At 44.8% G+C, this 22,382-nt stretch overlaps 1 long non-coding RNA gene across 3 annotated transcripts in view; it reads left to right on the forward strand.

Annotated features, from left to right (window-relative positions):
- The first annotated feature begins 1,986 nt into the window (after window positions 1-1,986).
- The window catches only part of LOC114015327 (uncharacterized), a 385,606-nt gene continuing 365,210 nt past the window's right edge, over window positions 1,987-22,382 (forward strand). The window contains exon 1 of one of the 3 annotated variants that reach the window (XR_008731567.1): window positions 1,987-2,556. This is a non-coding gene — a long non-coding RNA (uncharacterized LOC114015327). The remainder of the gene's footprint in view (window positions 2,557-22,382) is intronic. The other 2 variants (XR_008731568.1, XR_008731569.1) reach the window with 2 other exon arrangements.

The raw sequence follows: 22,382 nt of genomic DNA on the forward strand, positions 1-22,382 counted from the left end.
AGAGGCAATGAGGGAACAGGAACTGTAAGCAGCAACTTTCAGTACTCACTGCCCTCTTGCCTACAGCTCTCCAGGCTGAGGAGCTCCGCAGGCTCAGGGCTCCACTGACTGCTCTGAAGGGGTTTTCAGGAAGGTAACTAGGAACATCATTCTACCGGCAGCAAGCTGAGACCTACTGGTCAGGGGCCTGTCAATGAAAATGGTCAGAGATCCACAAAACAAAGAACTCGAAACATCACAGAAAGAGTAGTCATTTTTCCTCCCCATGGACAGCAGTGTTTCTTCTTCTTCAATGTTATTTTATTTTTAGGCCACATTTTTCAAAAGTGCCTTTCCTGCAGTATTTTCAAGATATGACACTGGATCTCGTTATCTTTTGAAGTCTTCAAGGTGTGGAGATTATTATGCCCAGTGTGTAAATACAGATAGTAGCTGGCACAAAATGGCCTTGATCATGGCTTGCTTTCATATATTACCATGTAAGGGCAATTGTAATTATAGCATGTAAGACTAGAATCTGGCTGTTCTGATCCTGAATCTTGATCTGGCTGCTCATCCACAGCTCCCCAGGACAGGGCAAAGCTGACCTGAGCCACGAGTGTTCACAGAGATGCTCAGGAGGCAGGAGAGCCGAATGCTCCTGTGCCTGTACCACCATACCCACAGCAGAGAGCAGCTGGGTAGCCACCACGGACCACCTACCCATGGAGCAGCACACCTCGGTCGACTCATTACTCACCCAGAATATTTATACTGCAGTCTGGCATATTGGCTGCTGGGGAGATGAATTGCCATAAGTCATCTCAGACAAAAGAAAACAATTAAAGGGAACTGAAATGGGGAGCATTTTGGTTTTTGCTTTGTGCCTCGCAGTTTCCCAGGGAAGGGAGAGTGCTAGGACCTCTGTGGAGCCCTGGGTGGCAGCAGAGCCCTGCAGCTTCCCAGGGCAGGTTTGACACTGGCGCTTTTTGCAGCACAGCGAGGGTGGCAAGGCTCGGGTGTCCAGTTCGTAAACAGTATTGATTGCTCATTGGGGCAGATGGTATGAAAGAAGGGAAAGTGGCTTACTCAGTATCAACCACCTGAAAACATTTTGTTGGTGTTCATTCACTCTTACACGATGACCAGCCTCCATCAGAAATGAGACTGGCCAGAAAATAGATTTTCTGACGCATTAGAAATTCTTACTTCCTTTCCAAAACAGGAAAACTAATCCCCCTGTAATAACACACTCTTATTAAAAGTTCCAGGAAACGGAATATGGAGAGACAAAAGGATTGTCAGATAAGCCCTAATTTTTTTTGTTTTCTAAAAGTTAATTTTGGTTATGAGCATCTTTATTTGAAAAGACATGAATTGAGGCGACTTCCAGATGCAACTAGACAAAACCCCAAGCACAAAAGTCTCAGGTGAATGGCTGCGAGCAGGAGGGGGGCACAGACAACCTCCGCAGATCCCTTCCCACCCAGATTACCCCTTCCTTCCACAATAATGACGTTTCCACATGACCTCAAAGACAGCACCATTTTATGTCAGCAAATGACAACAGCATTTTCTGCAATTTAGGTCCCACGTTAAGAGGCACCCAAACCACTTACGTGCTTTTAATGTCTGCAGATTTTAGTTTTTCTGCCAGCACATCTTGTGTCCCCTCTCAAGTAATCTGCGTCCCTTGCACTGCTTGCCATCCCAGCGGTAGGCGCATGCGGCCTCTGCTGCCAGACCAGACAGCTTGTCTAGGCTAAGCCCGTTCGACCCCTTTCTCTTAATTGGCTCCATCGGGAGAACGCTCACACTTCCAACTCCCCTGTTGATCATTAGCACCAGAACCAACGGGGGGGGGGGGGGGGGGGGGGGGGGGGAAGAAAAAAAAAAAAAAAAAGAAAGCCCAGAGGGCTTCAAAAGCTGCACCCTGCTCCCTCCAGCTTGTTTGTGAAATGGCAGCAAAACATTCTGGCGGGCGATCCCTTGTCTTGCCGCGGCGGAGGCGGGGCGGCCGGTCCCCTCAGGGCGGCGGAGGGCCGACAGCCGTCTGGCCCGCGCAGCCCTGGCGCGAGGCAGCAGCGCCAGACTGCCCCGCGCGTTCCCGAGTGTTCCCGGCCGCTGCTGCGGGGAGCGGGGCGCGGGAGGGCGGCTGGGCACGGACACCCCTGGGGGACACCACACCGCAGCCTGTGGGGGACCCACGCCATGCAAGGACACCCCAGTGCAACCTGTGGCTGACCCATGCCATGGCAAGGACATCCATGGAGGACACTCCACCGCAGCCTGCGGGTGACCCACGCCATGCAAGGACACCCCACCACAGCCTGTGGCTGACCCAGACCGTGCAAGGACACCCCACCGCAGACTGTGCCTGACCCATGCCAGGGCAAGGGCATCCATGGAGGACACCCCACTGCAGCCTGTGGGTGACCCACGCTGGCACACCCTGACTGAGGGCCCACCGCCTGCAGGAACACACGCTGAGGCCAGGACACCCCGAGAGGTGCAGGACTGCTGAGGAACCACAGTAAGGTGCCCAGAGCAGCGGAAACACGTCAGGGGCAGTGGGAGGTGAGGCTGGGTGGTGGGAGGAGAGTCCATGAGTGAGGCTGAGCCTGGGGAGGTGGAGAAAAGATGCTCTCCTCAGTGTTTAATTATGTACGTGCTCTTCACAACACAAATCAGTCATTAGGATTTGCTGCTAATTTGCAATAAGTTAGATTAACTAAAAATTCCTCCAGTCTGCCAGTGACACCTTGTTAACTTGGCCACTCCATTACTGTGCAAAGGGGAATTTGGTTTATTTTTCCAGTGAATAACTGTATCACTGTGGGAAGGTCATTTCCTCAGCAGGACATGAGGACTCCACTGACCGTGGTACAGCAATGGTAATTCGCGCTCCCTGAGGGGAGGACATAGTGTTTGCATGGGATCTAACATAAGTTTCTGGGGTCTTAACAGCAAGAAAATCTATCTGGATAGTGAGCTAGGTGGTGGAAAGGTGGGCATAGCTGTAAGCATCAAGCAGACTTTGTGGTGTTTTGCATTAAGACAACTGTCAGGGTCTCCAGGACCATGGGCCTTGCTGTCGTGTTCTCGCCCGGAGGAACTGCCTAGCTGCTCTTGCAAAGCTGTTGCAACTGGTTGTTGCCACATGAAACAGAGATGCTTCTGTGTAGTGGCATGGGATGAATGGGGAGAGAGGTTATTCATTGCAGTGGTAACAGCAGAAATATCAGCTTGCTTTGAAGGGCAGCACTTTTGCAAGAATGACCACCACAGTCTGCCAATTTCATGCCAGTCTCATGGCGAAATACACCATCGAAGTGCAGTTATTGTCTGACCTGGCCGGGTGTTATTTCTGCCCAGCGTCCGCTTGAGGAGGGACACTACTGCAATCCGGCTGAGGGCCACTAGATGGTTCCCAACAGCCGTGGAAACTCAGGCCATGGCCTCCCTTGGGTGGGCACCCACCAAAGGGTGCCGCTGGGCAGGGGCAACAGGTGGGAACATGCAAGGAGACCAGTGGAGGCTTCATGTGTAAAAGGAAAAGAGAGAAGTCGGAAATCCTCAGTGGGTCTGTTGGGACCCCCTTTTTGAAGTTGTTTCTAACTTATGTGAAACTGCTGTAGTTGTAGAGCTGTTTGGAAGCAAAGGCTAGAAAATGCTTTCCAAAGATATCACCAAATAAATTTTTCTCCCGTGCGTGCATCTCGCTCGTTTCTTACATGGAGAAAGGGCGGCAAAACAACATTGCTTATCTTTCCCTTCACACACATAGCATCTTGTTCCTGAAATAAAAGGGCTCTTGCTGTCTGCTTAGCCAGGGAGTGGTCTGGGCTTTTGCAGGGCTTGTAGTGAGTGTAGGACACGCACGCTGTGCCAGCCAGAGGAGGCTGGTGGAGGGATGAGGCCTGAGACCTGGATTCTGGGTTTACCATCATCTTTTTCCATCTGGGTTTACCGTCTGGGTTTACCTGCCTTTACCATCAATGTCCTGTTTGACCTTGGTAGTGTCACTTAGTTTCTCAGTGCCTCACTCCCCTCTCTGTGATGGGAACATGCAGGGTAGTCCTGCTGCCCTTCACAGGGTGGTGGTCTCAACGAGAAGGTACAGCACACTTCTGCTATAGCTGTTGTGCTGGGCTTGGTGCTAATATGTAATGGAAGGGGGTAAAGAAGAGGGAGCCATACTCTTCTCTGTGGTGCACAAATTGAAATACAGGACATTTTGTTTGAACATAAGAAGAACTCTATTTACTGTGAGGGTAGGCAAGCAGTGGAACAGGCTGCCCAGGTCAGTTACGGAGGTGTTGTCGGTGTGTGTGTAGGCTTGCAGGTTTTCAAAGGCACACTGGACAGGGCCGCGGATTAATTACCTGCTGTAATTAATCCTGCTTTGAGCAGGGCAGTTTGGTTGGACGAGACCATCTCCAGAGCTTCCTTCCAACCTGAGCTTTCTGTGATTCTTTGATTCATCCCTGCAGGTCCTGCTTCAGTGTAAGAAAAATAACTCGTATAGTCTTTTTTTGAGGTAACCCTGAGTAAAGGTCCGGTAGGATTGCCCTGTCTGGAAGAACCTGTCTGTGGGGAGGTGCACCTAATGGTCATTCCAGGCAGAGGTTTTTTGTTGGGGTAGATCTGAAGGTCTTAGTGTTCATTGCAAAAATGCTGTACCTACTAGGCTGTTGGTCTGTCATATTGTCCACAGCTCAGGGTGGCTGGGCCTCTGTTCCTTTCAGCCTTGAAATCTGCCTGTCAACGAGATCCTGCCCCATCTCTCTCCTCCCATCCTTGCTCCTGGAATATCTGTGTTACTGTGTGCTCTGCGGGGATATTTGTGTTCCTGTGTCAATTCAACTCACTTGGTTTGTTTACACTGAGCAAGGTATTTGAGCTCACTGCCTGAGTCACCTTCTGTGGGCAGAGGAAACCTGAGCACTGAAATGTCATTGCTGGAGACTGAAGTCACATATGACCTTAAGTAAAAGGTGTAAATAGCCTTTCTTCCCACTCCTTGTGTCAACAGCAACAGAAACCAAGACTCTCACTCTCTGAAAGAATTAAAAGCCTCTTAAAAGCTCAGGCCTGGGACTCTCACTGTTTCTGTGTATGTTTCTGGGCCCTCTCAGTGTTCTGGAAGCTGTCCCACTGCCTTTGCCATTTTGGGGGCAAGATGCTGCCTGTGAACCCTTCTGTTTTGTCCTGAAAAGCACATCAAAAGCATAGCCCCTGTGTGCCATGTCCTGAACAAACAAATGAGATGCACCTCTGGGTGCAATGAGAGGTTTGGCTGCAGCATTTGTAGTACTTAAGCTCACTTCTATTCAGAGTATGAATAGTCGTGTGGTCATTTCTGCCTCTCTGAGCCACCTGAGGCCCTGGGATGAGCTGGGGGATCAGTAACAGTGGGAAATCCATGATGAAGCAGGTCCCTTGCTGTTGGCTTCTGAATTAAAGCTAGATTAAAGGTAAAGGTACTCTAAATGTAGATTAAAGCTACTTTGGGTCTGTTTGTGCTTGTGCCACAGTGACCATAGAGCAAGGCTGTCTCTGGCTCAAGAAAAAATTATATTTCATGCAATGGCCTTTGCCTCCATCCCTTCTCTGCTCTCTTCCCATCCTCCTCTCCCTCTTGGCCTCTTCATGTTTCTCCATTTTGGATGATATTTCACAGATGCAGCAGTGACCCCAAAGCCTTTTTTTTCAGGAAAATCAGGTCAGCAGAGAAATGCACTCCATAAACTTGTCCCCAACACCTCTGGTTCTGCTTTTCCTTTTTCAGTGCAGCTTCTCCACATGCCTGACCTGAGGTCAATGTGCAATCTGATGTCGATTGATACCCGGAAGAGCCCCATCTGCTCTTGCTGTTAATTCTGAATGAAAGGTTGTGTTCACTGCTTGTTTGATTATGCCTGAATAAGAAGTCTCCTTGGGACCATTTCATGAAGGATACTTTACAGATGTTTTGTATTATTATTATAATTATTTAGCAGGATTTACACATGCATGGAGAGAAGAATAGGCCTGAGCAGTTTCGGCTTGCAACTTTTAGGAAGTTTCCAGTTGTTACTGTAGAAAATGAAGAGGGCATATTGCTCTCCAGAACCCCAGTTTCATCTAGCATGGGGCCTTTGCTGGGTCGCCATGATGCTGGTGGTTTAGTCTGGGATGTTCTTCACCGCGAACCACAGCCCAAGTATCCCAGGACAGTGCCAGTGCACATTGCCATTTCCAGTTTGGGGAGTGGTGGAGGTGACTTGCAGTTTGCTTCCCTTTAGGGGAGGCTGTGATCATAGATGTGTGGAATCATGATGCCAGTGTTCAGGTGGGTGCTTGGGTTCCCCTTGAGCCGGCAATGTCATCTTTGGCAAGAGGCGTGGAAACCGTTACTCAAGCCTGTCAATTCACTGCAGCAGCATTCAGCAGTCCCTTTTCTCATTTATTTATTGTTTTGAATGGTGGTGGAGCTACCTAGAGAGCCCCACTGAAGGCTAATAAATGCAAAATACCACGTCAGGTATTTAGAAACTGGGAAAATTTAGAGATTCAGAAAATACAGATGAAAAAGTCTGGAGGCTGGGAGGTTAGCAGGGAAGGCATCATATCTGCTTGTCCCATTCTTGCTCTTTCCTTTTTAAGGGCAGAGTTAGAGAGAGGGTGCTCAGTGAAATGAACCCTTGGTGTGAATTGGTGCTACCATTTCTGTGGTTTTCTGTTACCTGACACAGGGGAATGTGGCGTTTACCAAAGGTGACTTAGAGGCTGCTGATAGAACAAGTTCTTGTAGGAAAGTGGAGACAGGTTTTATGTATTTGAGATTTGTTGATGGGCAGGGTGGGATGTTTTAAAGTTGCTGTCCAAGAGTGCTTGGCCAAACACCATTAACCTGTTGTAGTGTTCAAAGAAGAAAGGTCTCTCTGATCTGCTAACAAATAGGTATCCCATCAGCACCCTCCCTGACCTGGGCCTCACTGTGAGGGTCTTCCCTGGCCTGCGGCACCCAAGGGAGCTCTGTGTAAGTGGGAAATGAACTGTCTTCACAGACAATCCAAGCAGAATGACCTTAGGGACAAAGTCAGTTGTGGCATGAAGAATAGATATATGGGGTTTACTTTAGGTCCTGGTGAAAGGAAAGAAGATGTTTTTACTCCCTAAAAACTTTGGACTTCTGTTTAATGTGGATTGAAGCTTTTTTTCAGTACCGTGTGGTTTTCTGTCTCAGAATTTTCCAAAGTAAATGTGATAGCAATATCCAAGTAAAAATGCAGTGAAAAATAGGAAATGTTTATTTCCAAGGTTTCCCTAAATTTTTTTGGTTTTTTTCTTGAATAAACAAACCTAGTAAGCATTTGTGAAATACATGAGCGTCGTCAGTGCTTCATCTGATTCATGGTAAGGCTGCAGCAATAGTGACCTGATCAGTAAAGCTGAAAGCAGTGTTAAGATATCAAACTAAAGAATGAGTTGAACTGTGTTAGCATGTGCATGAGGTTCCATGAAAGAGTTAAGTCAGCATTTTGTTCTGTGGCTGTAGAGGAAAGAAAAATCTTGAGATTTCTGTTATGGAACAGGAAACTGGACTGGGACAGAGGCAAGAACATTTTCTTTGAGTGTTCTGCTGCTTTTCTGCAAAATGTTTCTAAGTAAGAGCATCCCCTGAAATGCCTGGATTTCTGCTACAGATTAAAAGTACATGGAGGTGGAGGATAAAAGGGGCGTTAGCAATTAGCTCTGGTGATAAGTTTAGCTGCTAGAAAAGTTGGACTAGCGAAGAAGAACTATTAATTGAAATCCCCAGTTAATATAGAACTGTCAATAATGAATGCATAATGGAGAAAGTCCATTTAATTTTTAATTATCCCCAGCTCCTTCCAAACAAATACAGTGTGTTAAATCTCCCTGTCACCTTCACCCATGCAGAGGGTGTTTGATGGAAGTCTTCATTAACCCCAGGTCTGCTCACAGAGTCCTGCCAGGCCATTAGCTAGCTAGTTACAATAGCAGTGACTGGCACTTGGCAAGAAAAAACCCAGGCGGCTCCTGCCAGGTCCAATACGTGGAAGGAATTAACTCTGTGGGATCATTGCGGGAAGAGGTTGAAATCCCTTGACTGAGCTGTCTGACATGGTAGGGTCTGGAGCTTCTAATGCATCTGATGTGAATTGGGGTCCTTGGGGGTTAATGTATTAGACAATCCTGATCAAATCACAATTCCCAGATGAAAGCACTGTTGGTTCAGGGGTCCCCTCTGTAGGATGACCTCCCGGGCTTTCGTGGCAGGTCAGCCAAATATGTGAAAGCACAGTTTGTCTCCTATAAATTGAAGAGTACAGATATGCGTATTTTCAGGCCTGAGTAATGGGTTGTGGGTTGAATGAAGTGCTTCAGTCTTGAATGAGAGTGTTCACACAGGGGCTTGAAAAAATTTCAACCTGTGCTAGGAGGTCTCTGCATGGACCATTTTTAATGACCCCATTTAGGATTTGACTGGGAATCTTCTTCTGAAAGCCGACTTGGGAGGAAAATTCCATGGGCTTTTGGTGAGTCATAGCTGGCCTGGGGTTTCCATCTCCTCCAAAGTACAACATCTCCAGTCAGCCAGCACTTACTGGCCATGTTAACCCAGATGGAATAATCATGATAATGACCAGCACTGTGGGAGACCGAATTCTGCTTTTCTGGTGATACAAATCAGAACTGATTCTCCTAAGTTTGGTGGTATTAACAACGTGAAACTAATGGAAGTTGGGTCAAAATCAGTTTCTGTTTCTCTGTTGCAAGTGTGAATAGAGGCAAGCAAGGACTCCTGACTTTACAGGAGCACTGACTCATGGAGAGCTGACAGAACTTTATGCTTGGGATGGGTGTGAGGGAAGGGTTTATAGCTCTGAAAAGTCACCTTCTCTTTACACTTGTCCCAAATGTGTCCCAACTCTATTTTTAGACCCTTGCTTTCAAATGAGTATGCCTAGGGACAGCCTTCTGGGGATTCAATTAAACTCTAGAATAAAATAAACACTGTCCCTTAGCAAGGGCTTGAATGCTAAGCAGAGTCATTATTTGAACAAAGTAGGGCTCTAAGTTTCAGTGTTTAAACGTCCTCTATTTTCATCAGCTAGGGGTCAGAGACAAGTGAAGATGGGAAAACTGTTCATTAACTCAACTCATCCACTCCCATAGCCTTTTCACTACTGCTCTGAAATGATCAAAACACCTTAAGGGCATTCCTTTGGAAACAATTCTACATTTTAGTGACTGAGTTTGAAGTCACTGAAACAGCTCTTACTCTTTTTTCAGGTGATAAAGCCACTGTGTTTGTATGGGCAAGGCAGTGACACAGTGACCTGGGCTGCAGTGCCATCTGTCTGTTGAATGACCTTAGGCAAGCTTGTGTCTTCGTATTTTCTCTAATTAAGTACTTGCTTGGTGCAGTGTGATCCAACAGTCATCCCATGGGCCAAGTCTTCTAGATGCTTCTATCCAGATTATTTTTTTTTTTTCCTGGAGAAGCATACAGTTGTCTCAGCATGTGTAGAGACTGGGTGAGCTACTGCAATAGTACAGTACTCCAAAAGTGGAGAAATTCCAAAATTCACATCTCACCCCAGAGATGCTGAGTTTGGAGCACCAGATTTAGACTTTGGGCAAAAAGAAGTTCCCTAAGAGGTGTTTGACAGGGTCTAGTGCAGTCCAGCTACAGCTTATGTGAAGTATTTTCAAAATCTTACCAGAAATTCTGATCTGGTACTATTTTTGGATGATGGAAATTCATCCAAACCTGCGTTTGTAGCTGGTCAGTAGGTACTAATACAGGCCAAACACAGCTGTTATTCTTTGAAGACTTCTACCAGCAGTCTAAACCAGAGTACACCTTGCAAGATGTGTGGAGTCAGCTGTCTACTCCACTAAACACCGGGAGACTCCAGCTGGGTATTGTGTCCAGTTTGGGGCACTAAACCTTAGGAGTGGTGGAGACCAATTAACTGAGGAAACTGCAGAGGAGACTGATAAAATGATCAAGAGGTCTGGAAAACTGTGGCTGACAGAGTAGAAAGAAATAATTGGGTTGTGTAGCTTAGAGAAAATTTCAGTGGTAATTGTCTTCCCACAAAAGGTGGGTGCAAGAAGGGGAATGATGCCTTCTTCACATCTGCTGTGGGTAAGAAATCACATGCAGTCTGCAACGAGGAAAATTCAAGTGAGACATAAAGCAAACTTTTGTGGAAGATGTGATAAAAGCCCTGGATAAAGGAGTGAGTGAGTGAATGAGTGAAGTCTGCAGGTTAAACAAATGGCAAGAATGGTGTGCAGAGCTCATGCTGTTCTGGGACAGGAGGATTAACTTGGTAACACAGATCACCTCTGTTTGTCACTGATTGCCATTACACAGGTGGATGTTAAAACATTCACAAACACACACAGATGGCTGTACACATGCACGCACACACTGCCTTTGCACTTTTCCCAAATATATGCATATAAATGGTTTTAGAAAATGGGTCTGTCATTAGATATCCCCTTGTCAGGTTCTTCTAGGTGACTTAGCATCATTAATTTTAATACTTATTGTAATAGTGTAACTGTCTTAGAACAGATTTTCTCAGGAGCCAATTCACACTGCGCAGTCAAGTAGCAGTCTTAGCAGCTTTCTTTTGTTGAGATGCTACTTTTTATTTATATCTCTCAGTCTGAAAGAAGCTAAAATAAAAATTGCCAAGATTTTTTAATCCAGCTTTGCTGCCTCCTGCTGCCTCAACTACACAAAACCTTGGGTGCATCCATTCCTCCATATGACAGCTAATCCCTTTCTCCTCACTGTTGAAGCAAAAGCAGCTTAGGAGGGTTTGCAGTTGGAAAGGAAGCATCAGTGTTTGAAGAAGGTGTCCCCTAAATGCACTGGTATGGGAGACCTGTGGACTTCACTTTCTGCTTGGGGAGAGAAAACTGCCCTGTTTTGCATTGTGTTTGACTAAAATGTGTGTTTTCTTGGGGACCCGTGAATTCTGGAAAAAGCTGCGCTGGAAGGATTTCTTGGGGCTGGATCCAGACTGTACAAATAGAAGTCTTGAGCCTAGATTGTCTAATAAATTGCTATTTGAGCTTGTTATTTCAAAGCACTATCCTGTTATATTGCAGCCTGGGAAAGCTGGACCCTGAGTACTTCTTTCTTGTCCTTGAAGAAGAGAGATGGTGTATCAAAGTGTGATTTTAACATTTGGGCGGGAATGGGACTAAGCATGTACTGAGTGTGTCCTTCTGGATTTTCTGTGTGTCAATATTGGTTACTTCTTCCGTTATGCTTCCTCTTTGCCATGCACTCATCTTGGTCCATAAGGACAAGTATATTCCTTTTTCACCAAAACTTCCTTAAGTTCTGAATTTACCTCACTTCTAGCATGGGTCAGTTTATGAAATCACAGCATTTTCTGCAGGATTTAAACACCCTTTCTTCTCCTAACACTATTGGGATTTTTTTTGGTTTTGTTTTTAACTACTGTACGCCAGAAGTGCCTGAGCTGCTGCAGGGCTGAGCAGATGCAGGGATGGATGGGAGACGTGATGCACTGGTGCTGGCTGCTTGCAATGCTTATTTGGGATGCCTGCAGGGATCTTGTTTCATGCAGGCCTTTCTGGAGCAGTGTCTGTGCACTTTGGTGATTAAATCCAGCACACATGCTGGAATCAGCAGTGCCCAGTCAAGGTTACAACTGGTTGAATGAGAACAGAATTTAGCTCCCAGACTTTTGTTTTGGTCACCCTATTACTTTCTGTTCCAGTTTTAGGGCTCACTGGGATCCCAGGGCACTGTACTGACTAGGAGTTGAACTGGACCTATAGTAATTTTTTCTGGTTGACATTTTTCTGTTTTTTAGAGGTCTGAGTGACACAGCATGCTGTGAACATGTTGTGTTTAGAAATAGAGCCAATACTAAATAATGGTTCACCTTTTTTTGCACTTCTCTTGCATTATTAATTTCTTGGGCACACAAATTGTTAGCAATTTCCCTTTTAAACTAAGAATATTGGGACCTCTCATGGATGAATTCAAGGGGTACATCATGGCCTCGTGTCAGTACTGACACAATTAAAGGCAAGATTCCCAGCAAGGTGAAGAGCAAAGCAAGCTGGAGAGTGGAGAGGGGCTGACAGCCCAGCAGCCTGTCACACCTTCAGTGAGATGCTGCACTCCTGTCCGCTAAGTGGGTGTTGGCACATAGGAATAAGTCTGGAGGAAGCCTGTTCCTGTTCAGAAAATACAGCCTTACTGCTTTCACTCTATAACTGCTTTGCTGTCCACGTGAAAGAGCAAGCTCTGGTCCTTGCACCCAGGCTGGTGTATCCATACTAACCTCAGGGTGTAGCCCCTGTAATTCACTGTACTTAGTTCAGTGTCCTACTGCCCTCGTCAGTGCAGTGGGCTGGCCCATACTACACTGGGTCTCCGGGACTGAACATCTGCTTAGCATGGAAGGCTGGAACCCTGGAGCAAAACACAAAGGGAACCAGTTTGGTAGCATAGATGTGCCCACTGATATGCTGACTTTCAAGGCTAGAAGAGGGTGGTCTGCTTTAAGGTGGACTGCATCTCACTGATTTGGTATCTAAAAGACAAATAAAAAGCATGAATCACTCTTTCCAGACCCTTTTTATATTCAATGGAGAGGAGCAAGGTCTTCAAGGTGATTCATTGGACCTGACTTAGCAGCATGTTTTGGGAGGAGATGACTCACTTTTCTCTCCCCTGATTATAAAAGGGGCAGAGAGTGAGTAGATCAGTCTTAGACAGCTAACTTTTAGACATCTGAAGTCAGAGCACCTACTTGCCCTTTTGAAGAACATGAAGGCTTTACTTCCAGGCAGAGACCCACCCTGAGGCTGAAGGTGTCAGCATCCACTGGCAGTCCACTGCAAGATCCATCACTCTCTATGTGAAATACAACATGCTTCCTGACTTCACTGAGAATTTAAATGCAATGCGAAGCTTCATCTCTCTACATCTGCCCATTTCATTCCATTCCTCTCCTTTGCTAGGAGCAGGCTGTTAGCTGAGACCTCTGCGGGGCTCTAGTGGATCTCTTCAGTCACCAGCTGACATAGTTGCTATTAACTCTGTAGCAAAGGTGCCCAAGTGAATTTACAGGTTTATGCTATTAATTTTATCCAAGCCTGCCCAGGAAGGTAAGAGTTTGATAGATGACTCCCTTCCTTGTCCATGGAGTGCAGAGATTTGCTGTTTCCATACACAGCTTTCGTTACTGTTGTGGGTCCAGAACAGAAATGCTCCTCTGTGCAGCAAAGAGCTTGCAGGAGAGCACAGGAGGGTGAAGGGACAGCGTGATGGAGGCAGGGCAGGCAGCAGGGGTGGCCACAGGCAGCAGGATCTGGAAATGCAATGTCAGATCACAGCCTAACTCAGGTTATCCTTTCTAACATGGAAAGCAAATTTTCTGTGCCACTAAGTGGCTGGCCTGGGCTGTTGGTACCCTGTTGCTAGTGCCACCACTTCGTCATCTGCTTGCCCTTTCATAATCTTTTGTTTGAAGTGTGTGAATATTACAACGCTACAGAAAACAGTCAAGGGAGAAGACTCCAAAACGGGAGGGGCAGGAGGATCTCACCATAAAAACCCCAATACTGGGGACAGCAACGGGGAAGTCTGAGCCCATATTAACTATGTCCATGTAGAAAAGCCAAAGAGGGAGAACAATTAAATTAAATATGCTTTAAGGATTGTGTTTAAAGACTAGTCTTGTAGTTAATGTGAAGAAGGTAGGTGCAACTTTTAATTCCCTACCAAAAAGGTGCTGTTGTTACCCTCTGCCTTGCATTGCTGCCCACTTTAATCAAGAAATGCTGAGGTGGTGTGGCTTGCTGAAGCTGAAAGTGGCAGAGCTGGGGCTAGATTTCACAAGATCAAGCGCCATTTGATGTCTCAGCTGTCTGAAGATGTGGATACGGTTCACTTCTGCCAGACAGTGAACAAAGATCAGAATGAGGCTCAAATCCCTGCTCTGCAGCATGTCCTCTGCTTCTGGCTCTCTTAAATAGAGATAATTAGCCTTTTCTGCTTGCATAAAGTACATAGAAATAACATAAAAGCAAAGCTCCATTTTCAAATTAAATGCTATTATTAACATCTGGTGTTTGATGGATGATTATGGTGTTACAACAACATAAATACTTCTCTGGGGGCATTTGGCCAGTGATGTCCTAGGATGCTTTGCAGTTCCAACCTGATTAAAAATGGAATTCTATTACACATCTCTGAAGAGATTCAAACCATTGAATAGCAATCGGAAGGAGATTCTGCCAACTGTGAGGCATAAATACTGACAGTTCTAGCTACAAATATTTCCAATATTTTATTTAAATTTTTTTATTGGTAGGACAAACTTATAAATTAGAAGGATGTGCCTCAAGAACAGCTGGGGAACATAAAAAGAAAGTACATGATAAAGAAGTTCCAGAGCTAGACTATTACAGCACTATAGCGTAGGCTAGCAGAAGCTTTTTAAAATCAATAAGAAATGTCATTGGCAACCAGTGTGGATTTCAGCGCCAAGGTAGGCAGATCAAAAGCATTGCAAGAGTTCGAAAGAAATGTAGGTGTGCAGAAATAACATCTGTAAACAGTTATGCTTCTTGGTGGCTGGAACAGTGGGGTGTAAAGCACTGGTTGTGGAAACAACTCTGTGTATCCTGCTGTTGGTCAGACTGAGGCTGGTTTCCTCATGGCTTCCTCAGTCGTGGGCACTGAACATCTTAAAGAAGCCTAAGGAACTCAGGTGCCAACATCCATTTGATTTCATTAGAGTTTGGTTGCTTGACTGTTGATTCAGACAAAAAGGCCAGATTCTCTAAAATTCTATACTGCACGATACATATGCAGCAATCTGCAAATCATGGAGCTGGTAGGGGTAGAGATAAAAACTTGATAGCTTGAAATCAAGTAACTCTCACTCCTTTAAAACTATGTTTCTTGCAAATTAGTCCACAAGTAATCCATAACTCTCAATAACCCCCCAAAAAATGAAAGAAGGTGCAGTTATTGGAACGGAAGTCGATGGTTATGCTGAATTTGGACAGGAAAGCAGCCACAGAAATGAGAAAAAGAGGAGGGAAATTTAGAAACAGGGAAGCTACAGGTGCAAAAGTGATTTGGAGAAAAAGGTTGTCTATGTATAGGACCTACCATCCTTCTGTATGTATGCATGTGTATGTATTTATGTATGTATAAGAGAAAATCCCTGGTTTATAGTCATGCAAATAGGGCAAGCATCTGCATTGCCCCAGCAATAGCAAGGACCACCCAGCGTAGCAGAGCAGCCTGTGATCCAGTGGTGGTCAGGGGGTTAATATGACCTCTGCCCGGTATCAGGGTATCAGGCCATGCTGACTGACAGCCTGGGGACGGCTGGCTGAGCTGAGGGTATGACCAGGTATCAACCCTGGTAGCAGCCTTCCTCTTCTCATGATAAAAGCTTGTTTGTTTATTTCCCTAATTAGGCTCAGGAGTCTTCATCAAGAGGGAAAGAACTGTCTGTTCAGACTGGATAAGAGGAGTTATTTTATATTCCCGGAGCGGGAATGAGACTAAAACTCTTTAAGAGATCTTGATGCTTTGTGTTCATTTCCAAGAAGGCCCCCCTAGACATTGTAAGCCCAGCTTTGGTTGTTTTTATCACACATGGCAGAAAAGTTAAATCTATAATGAGGTAATTTAAATACCTCAGATTTTTAGGAAGTCTGAAATATAGATCTGGGTACAGATTTAAATGGAACTTTAGCAGCGGTGGGAAATGTTCTGATATTTTTTTCCCTTGTCGTTTCTCATCTTTATGCAACTCTGTTCTTGCATCAAGCCACACTCAGAAACATAAATGTCAATAAGGAGTCATTTTCTCTTGAGGTTTCTGCCCCATTTTTACAGACCTGCAAAGTCCTCATGGGTTGATTAAGCAGCCAAACACCTGTTTGCAGGGCATTGTTTACAGATTTGGGGAATTTCAGCAAATGCATAAAGCTTCATTTTTTACTATTTTCCATAATTATTGGTTTCTTGTTTGCTTTCTAAAATTCAGGCCTCTCTTCTTTAACACACATTTTCATTTTCAAATAAAATACTGTTGAAATAGAACCTGTAGCTTTAGCATGAATATCCAGTCCTGAAGTGTATCTCTGTCTTCAGAAAGTAATATAAGAAAACGGAAGAAACCTCTGAAACTATAAAATAAAACCTTTGAAAATTAAAGAAAAAAAATCCAAGGAACTTTAACAGTAAACAACCAGTGCAATGTGTTTTCATGTAGTTTCATTGAAAATTGGAATTATTCTCTGAAAGTCCAAGCAGTGGGGTTTTTTTGTTTTAAAAAATTACAGATTACCTTAGTCAGCAAGGATCTCCCATATATAATTACCTGTTGTTCTTAAAAGAACATCTCTTTGAACAAACCAGTGCCATTTAAATTTGATACCTTTGCAATAATGATGGTTACAAGTGCAGCTGTGCAAAATTACTTGGACAAATGACACATGCTCTGTTCTGTTTTAGCACCAAGTTGCATCAAATGGGAAAGAAAAGTTGATTGTAACAGGGGCACAGACAAAATACCTCAGTTTCCTAATCTGCAGAATGATAATAAGGGTAGTGATTTTTTTTTTTTTGAGCTGAGTAATAATGCCTAGATATTAAGTGTGCTTTTATTTTTGTACTGCTATAACTAGACCAGTTTAAGGGTGAACCAGCTTATCCCATAGTAGAACTGCCTAATAGCAGGGTGGATTATGCTCATATCCCATGGGGATAACTATGGTCTGATGAAGCATGTGCACAAGATGAGGCTGTAACCATACCAGGGATGGTATACTATGTGTCCGTATTGGTACAAGTGGTGTGCTTTATTTTGCATTGTAAAAATGTCTTGAAAATGTTGTGAAATGAAATCCTGGCTCCTGGAAGTCAGTGGGAGACTTGTTATTCACTCCCAGCACAGGCAGGAATTCCCCTGAGGCCCTCAGGGACTATGATTTGTTAATTTAAAAGCAATCCAGTATTGCTGAGTGAAATTTGTTCTTTAGTGGAGGTAAGATCTCCTGATTTTATGAATGACAAAGGAAGAATCATCCCTTACAGTTTGAAGTCTAGCAAATTTGAGCCTTTGACTGCTCAAACCACGAATTGGTGGGGACTCTTTTTGTTTCTTTAATGGCTTGTTATCGATGCGGGTCACACAGTCTTTGGCTTCAGGAAATAAGAAACCTCCATGTGCAAAAGCAGCACAGACAGGCACTCTCCAGCAGTTGTCTTAGTTTTAGTCTTTTCCATCAACACCTAGATCCTTGAATTCAACTCAGAGTGCTTGTTTATTTGGGTTGGCTCTTTTTGTTGGCATTTGATTGTAAGCAGGTGCACAAGGAGGAGAAAAGCCAGCCCCTGGCCTGGCGCTGTTGTGATTCAGCAAATGCACAGAGCAAGTGCTTACGCTGTGTCTGTGATTATGTACTCCTTTGGGAACAGAGGAGCTGCATATACATGTGTGTATGTGTTTGTACATATTTATACATTGGCACACACAGATAAACAAACATGTGCCTACACATTTTTGTGTGCATGCAGAAACCCAATGCCAGCGTTTCTCACTGCAAGGGGCTTAACGTTACCGAAATTAGGTGAGTTGTTTGTTTGATACAAATAAATACAGTTCTGTCCACAGAGCTCAGCTCTGAAACATAGTTTTAGATTCCAGACTCCCTCATGTTAGTTTTGCTTCTGTCTGCCACATGTTAATTGTGCTGGATCAATTATTAATACTTGCATTTTGCCATTGGTGAGAGAAAGAGAACCTAATGGAGGATGCTGTTTTATTGTGTCATGTGCTTCCTGGAAGAGCCTCTGAACAACTCATAATATAATTGCATCAGGGGGCGGTAATTAGACAGCAGTAAGCAGAGGACCAGCCTGGTCCCACATCACCCAGCAGATAAGAAGCAGGATCAGAAGCTGGATCTCTCCATGTGGAAACTTGTTCTGTCTCTATCCATTGTAGTCTACGTTTCTCCTTAAAATGTACCGTCTCTTCTCTAGGATTAACAGCCACTTGTTAGCTTATGGACTTACAACACAGATGCAGTAAAGTTCTTCCTGTTGTTTCTCTCCAGTACCCTTAAATGTTGCTTTATCTCAGAAGATAGATATCCAGTAGCTATGAGGTTAAATTAGGAATCAACAATTGTCCCAGGGGAAATAGGACACAAGTCCTTTATTTTGGGGAAGATTTTGATTTAAAAAATAGCACACATTCTCATTGCTTTCCATTTCCTTATTCTGGGGACTATGCAGCCCATTTACAATTAAATTGAATCTAGTTACCCTCCAAAGTGAAAGAAGCTGTTCTGAAAATTAGTAGTATGGGTCTCTCTACCTTTTGACAAATTATTTTCTAATGAAAAACATCTGCTCAGGCTAAGAAGGTTCACTCATCTTTACTTCCACCTCATGCAAATGGTTTTTATTTTGCATATTGCAAAAAGATGCTTTGGTCATCTAGGCAAAAGGGACAGGAAGATATTGACAAAATGCAGCAATGCTGTGAGTAGAATATAATTCCCTGCCCTGCCCCCCCCCAATTATCCTTTTTTCTTTATAACAGGTGTAATGAACACAACACCTGATGGCTAATAATAATCCAGATGGCTTGGAATGGTATCTCCATATGCCGCATGATTTAGTGCAGAACAAGGCTGAAGTTAACTATGTGTGGGTTGAAGGAACAAACTCCATGGTTTGTTTTGGAGGTTTGTTTTGGCAAACAAGGAAGAAATCAAAATACTCACCTGGGGATGTTTGGTTACAAAATAGGGTGATATGGAAGGCATGCATTCCACACTTTAGACCAAGTCATGGGTGTTGTGGTTTAACCCAGCTGGTAACTGAGCCATACGCAGCTGTTTGCTTACACACACTCCCACCCCCACCCAGTAGGACTGGTGAGCGAATCAGAATAAAAGTGAGAAAACTTGTGTGTTGAGATAAAGACAGTGTAATACAGGGGTCCTCAAACTACGGCCCACGGGCCAGATACGGCCCCTCAGGGTCCTCAGTTTGGCCCCCAGTATTTAGAGAACACCCCTGCTGGGGGTTGGGGGGGGAAACCAAGCAGCCGCAGATGACTGCCTGCCACTTCATCCGCGTGCCGGCCCCCTGTTTAAAAAGTTTGAGGACCCCTGGAAAGCAAAAGCCATGCACACAAACAAAGCAAATCAAGGAGTTCATTCACCACTTCCCATCAGCAGGCAGGTGTTTGGCCATTTCCAGGAGAGCAGGGCTCCATCACGGATAGTGGTGACTTAGGAAGACAAATGCTATCACTCTGAACATCCCCCATTCCTTCTTCCCCCAGCTTTATATGCTGAGCATGACGTCATATGGTCTGGAATATCCCTTGGATCAGCTGGGGTCAGCTGTCCCTGCTGTGCCCCCTCCCAGTGTCTTGTGTCTGCCAGCCTGCTTGCTGATGGGGTGGGGTGAGAGGCAGAATAGGTCTTGACTCTGTGTAAGCGCTGCTCAGCAATAATGGAAACTTCCCTGAATTACCCACACTGTTTCCAGCACAAATCCAAAACAAAGCCTCATACTGGCTACTGTGAAGAAAACTAACTGTCCCAGCCAAAACCAGCACAATGGGCAAAGAACAGTACGCTCTTCCAGAGACTGCACGGCTCTGTTTTGCCTGGTGGCACCTTCTCGAGACCTGGATTTAGTCCTGGCAGACGTCGGTGCTCTGCTTTGACTAGTCAAAGCCCAAATCCTGAATGCAGCTCTACATGCTATGGTTTCAAGCAGCTTAGTGATGCCCATTTAATTCTAGGAATACTAACTTTATTGTGCTCCTTTCTGTGAGAAGAGCTGGGCATTCTGCTAGTGTAGTTCTTCTGATCTGCACTAACGGGTCAGTCCTGGTTCACAACATTTTAGGGCTTGTTCCTGCTCTGTCAATTTTGAAGGCATCTCTTCTGATCTATTTCACCAAACTGGGGCCACAGTCAGGCTCCGATGACATGCAGAAATATTTCTGGAGCTATACCTTTACCTTTGAAATTTTCACAGCTGGAGCCAGACTAACATGAATGTTTTCTCCTTAGGGAAAAGTTAATCTGTAAGTCCTAAGGATTCTCTATACAGGGAGGTGGCATCATTGTCCTCATGTTATGAGAGGGGAAACTGGAGCAGACTGGCTCTGATTCAGCTGAGCACTAAAGCTCCACAGGACATAAGCACATGCTTTTGTGTTTTGCTAAACTGGTACGATGCAGAGACATCATGATTTGCCCAAAGTCAAACAGTGAGCTGAAAATAGGTATCAGGAGTTCTTTGGACAAGTACTGCAGCTATTTACATTTGACAGATTCTCTTTCTGTGCTGCCCAGAGGACAGGAAACATTTTTCTTTATAAAACAGAAGCAAAGATGCCTTAGTAAATATTGTGAAATTCTGGAAAACAGATTTGTAGCCTGCCAGGGAGGTCAGGAATGGTTTTTCTAGATCAACAGCAGCATCTGTCTGTGCTAAGTTTTGGAAAACTTTTCAGCTGAGGTGACAGTGTTGCTGTTGTTCAATTCCAAGCCTGGCACAGATCGCCTGGCATCAGTTGACTTGTCAAGAAGGATTTCTGGTGCATTTCAAGCAGAGATACCTCTTTCATTCCTAGGACATGGATGAATATCTATGTTGAGAAGGGAAATAAATCTCCTTTTCTTAATATCCATTCAACTTGGGGCTGATCCTAGGATCTGTTTTGTAACAGTGATTTGATCAGCAGTGAAAATGTTACCTCTCCAGCTCTGGGAATAACAGGCAGCCCGTATACATAGCCAGAGGAAAATGTCAGCCTTGTTTGTGTATTTATGGCATTCCCTTGTAGCAAGGACTTGGCCTCGGTAGAAGCCAGTATCCTGAGTTTCATACTCACAGCCGATTTCTTCCCCATCTGAATCAGTGCCTGACAGTATGGAGAGAAAAAAGTGTGGCCTTTACATTGAGTCTTCAAGGAATGATTTCAGTGGATACAAACCTACATACAGAGTAGTAAAATTCATACCTGCAAAGAGATACAGCCTGATGCTTCTGTGGAGTGACATCAGTTTTCTTCTGTAGGTAGTCAACAAAACAGAGTAAATGCAGACAGTCTTCCTTGCTCTCCTTCCATGGCACACGATAGTTTAAATAGCTCTTGGCCTTGGGATATGAAAGAATTTAATCTTAATTCAGGGCAATGTATATTGTGAGGGTAAGATGAAGTGGAATTTTTAGATTCCTGTTCCTGTGATTGCCAGGGACTGATTCAGAGGGTCCTTTCTAGCTGTTTTTATTGAAGGATGTAGGTAATTCACCTCAAGAAAAAGACACTACGCACATTCTCATTTCATACCTGACAGGAATCCAGGGCAAGATGAATACCTCCTACTAACGTTAAAAAAGTAACAAGTAGGTGAAAAAGCTTTTGCTCTTCTCTGTCTCGTAAGTATCTGATGATGCTGTTGGAGGACAAATGTTTCTACAGTAGAGGCTTTAATACAGGAGATTATAGATTTAAACCCTCCTGTTGGCCCGAGGGACCACTCACATTGCTGAGCTCTGGACATCAGGAGCTACGAAGAGTGCTGCTGAGGCAAAGATAGCACTACTCAGCTTCTGCGTTTGCATTCAGATTTGCAAATGCAGGGTTGGATCCCCTGGCCAATGTTGATGACTGCAGGGCAGCTGAAGTTATGGAGCTTCACCAGTTTACTGCTGTGGAGGATCTGGCCCACTCCCTGCAGCCTGCCGGCCTGAATGACGTTATTAGCCCCTTATTGCTAGAGGAAGAGTGTTTCTCTGGAGCCTGAAGGTGCCTCCCACATGGGGACAGATGAATTCCCAAGACGAGATGCCCTTGTAAACAGTCCCTAATGCTTTAAAGCCATGGAAGAGAATGAAATGAGGAAAAGGAGTGGTATTGCTATAGAAAAAAGATTAAAGATATTTACAAACTGGTGTTCTTGCAGGCAGAAAATGGGGGACCCAAGGCAGGAAGAGAAGGGCCAGTTTTCTAGGGCATTTAAGTATGCTGGACACTTAATTCACAATTTACACCTGGCACTTGACTGCCCTGTGAAGAAGGGAAGTCAAGAAACCAGTAGTGAAGGAATAATTTGCTCAAACCTCTTGTCTGACAGGGCCAACATCCTGAGACTGTGTGAGCTCTTCAGGCCCATAGCAGGGAAGCACAGCCCTGCTGCCAGCAAGCCAAACCTCAGGCTGGACTTGCCTTTGATGTGCCCTCTGGACTTCGGAAGGAGAGGTTTTTGTAGCCTTGTCCTATCAATGAGACAAGGGTTGAGAGACACTTTTGCAT

The sequence above is a fragment of the Falco cherrug genome, chromosome 3 (genome assembly GCF_023634085.1).
Source record: "Falco cherrug isolate bFalChe1 chromosome 3, bFalChe1.pri, whole genome shotgun sequence".
Classification (NCBI taxonomy): domain Eukaryota; kingdom Metazoa; phylum Chordata; class Aves; order Falconiformes; family Falconidae; genus Falco; species Falco cherrug.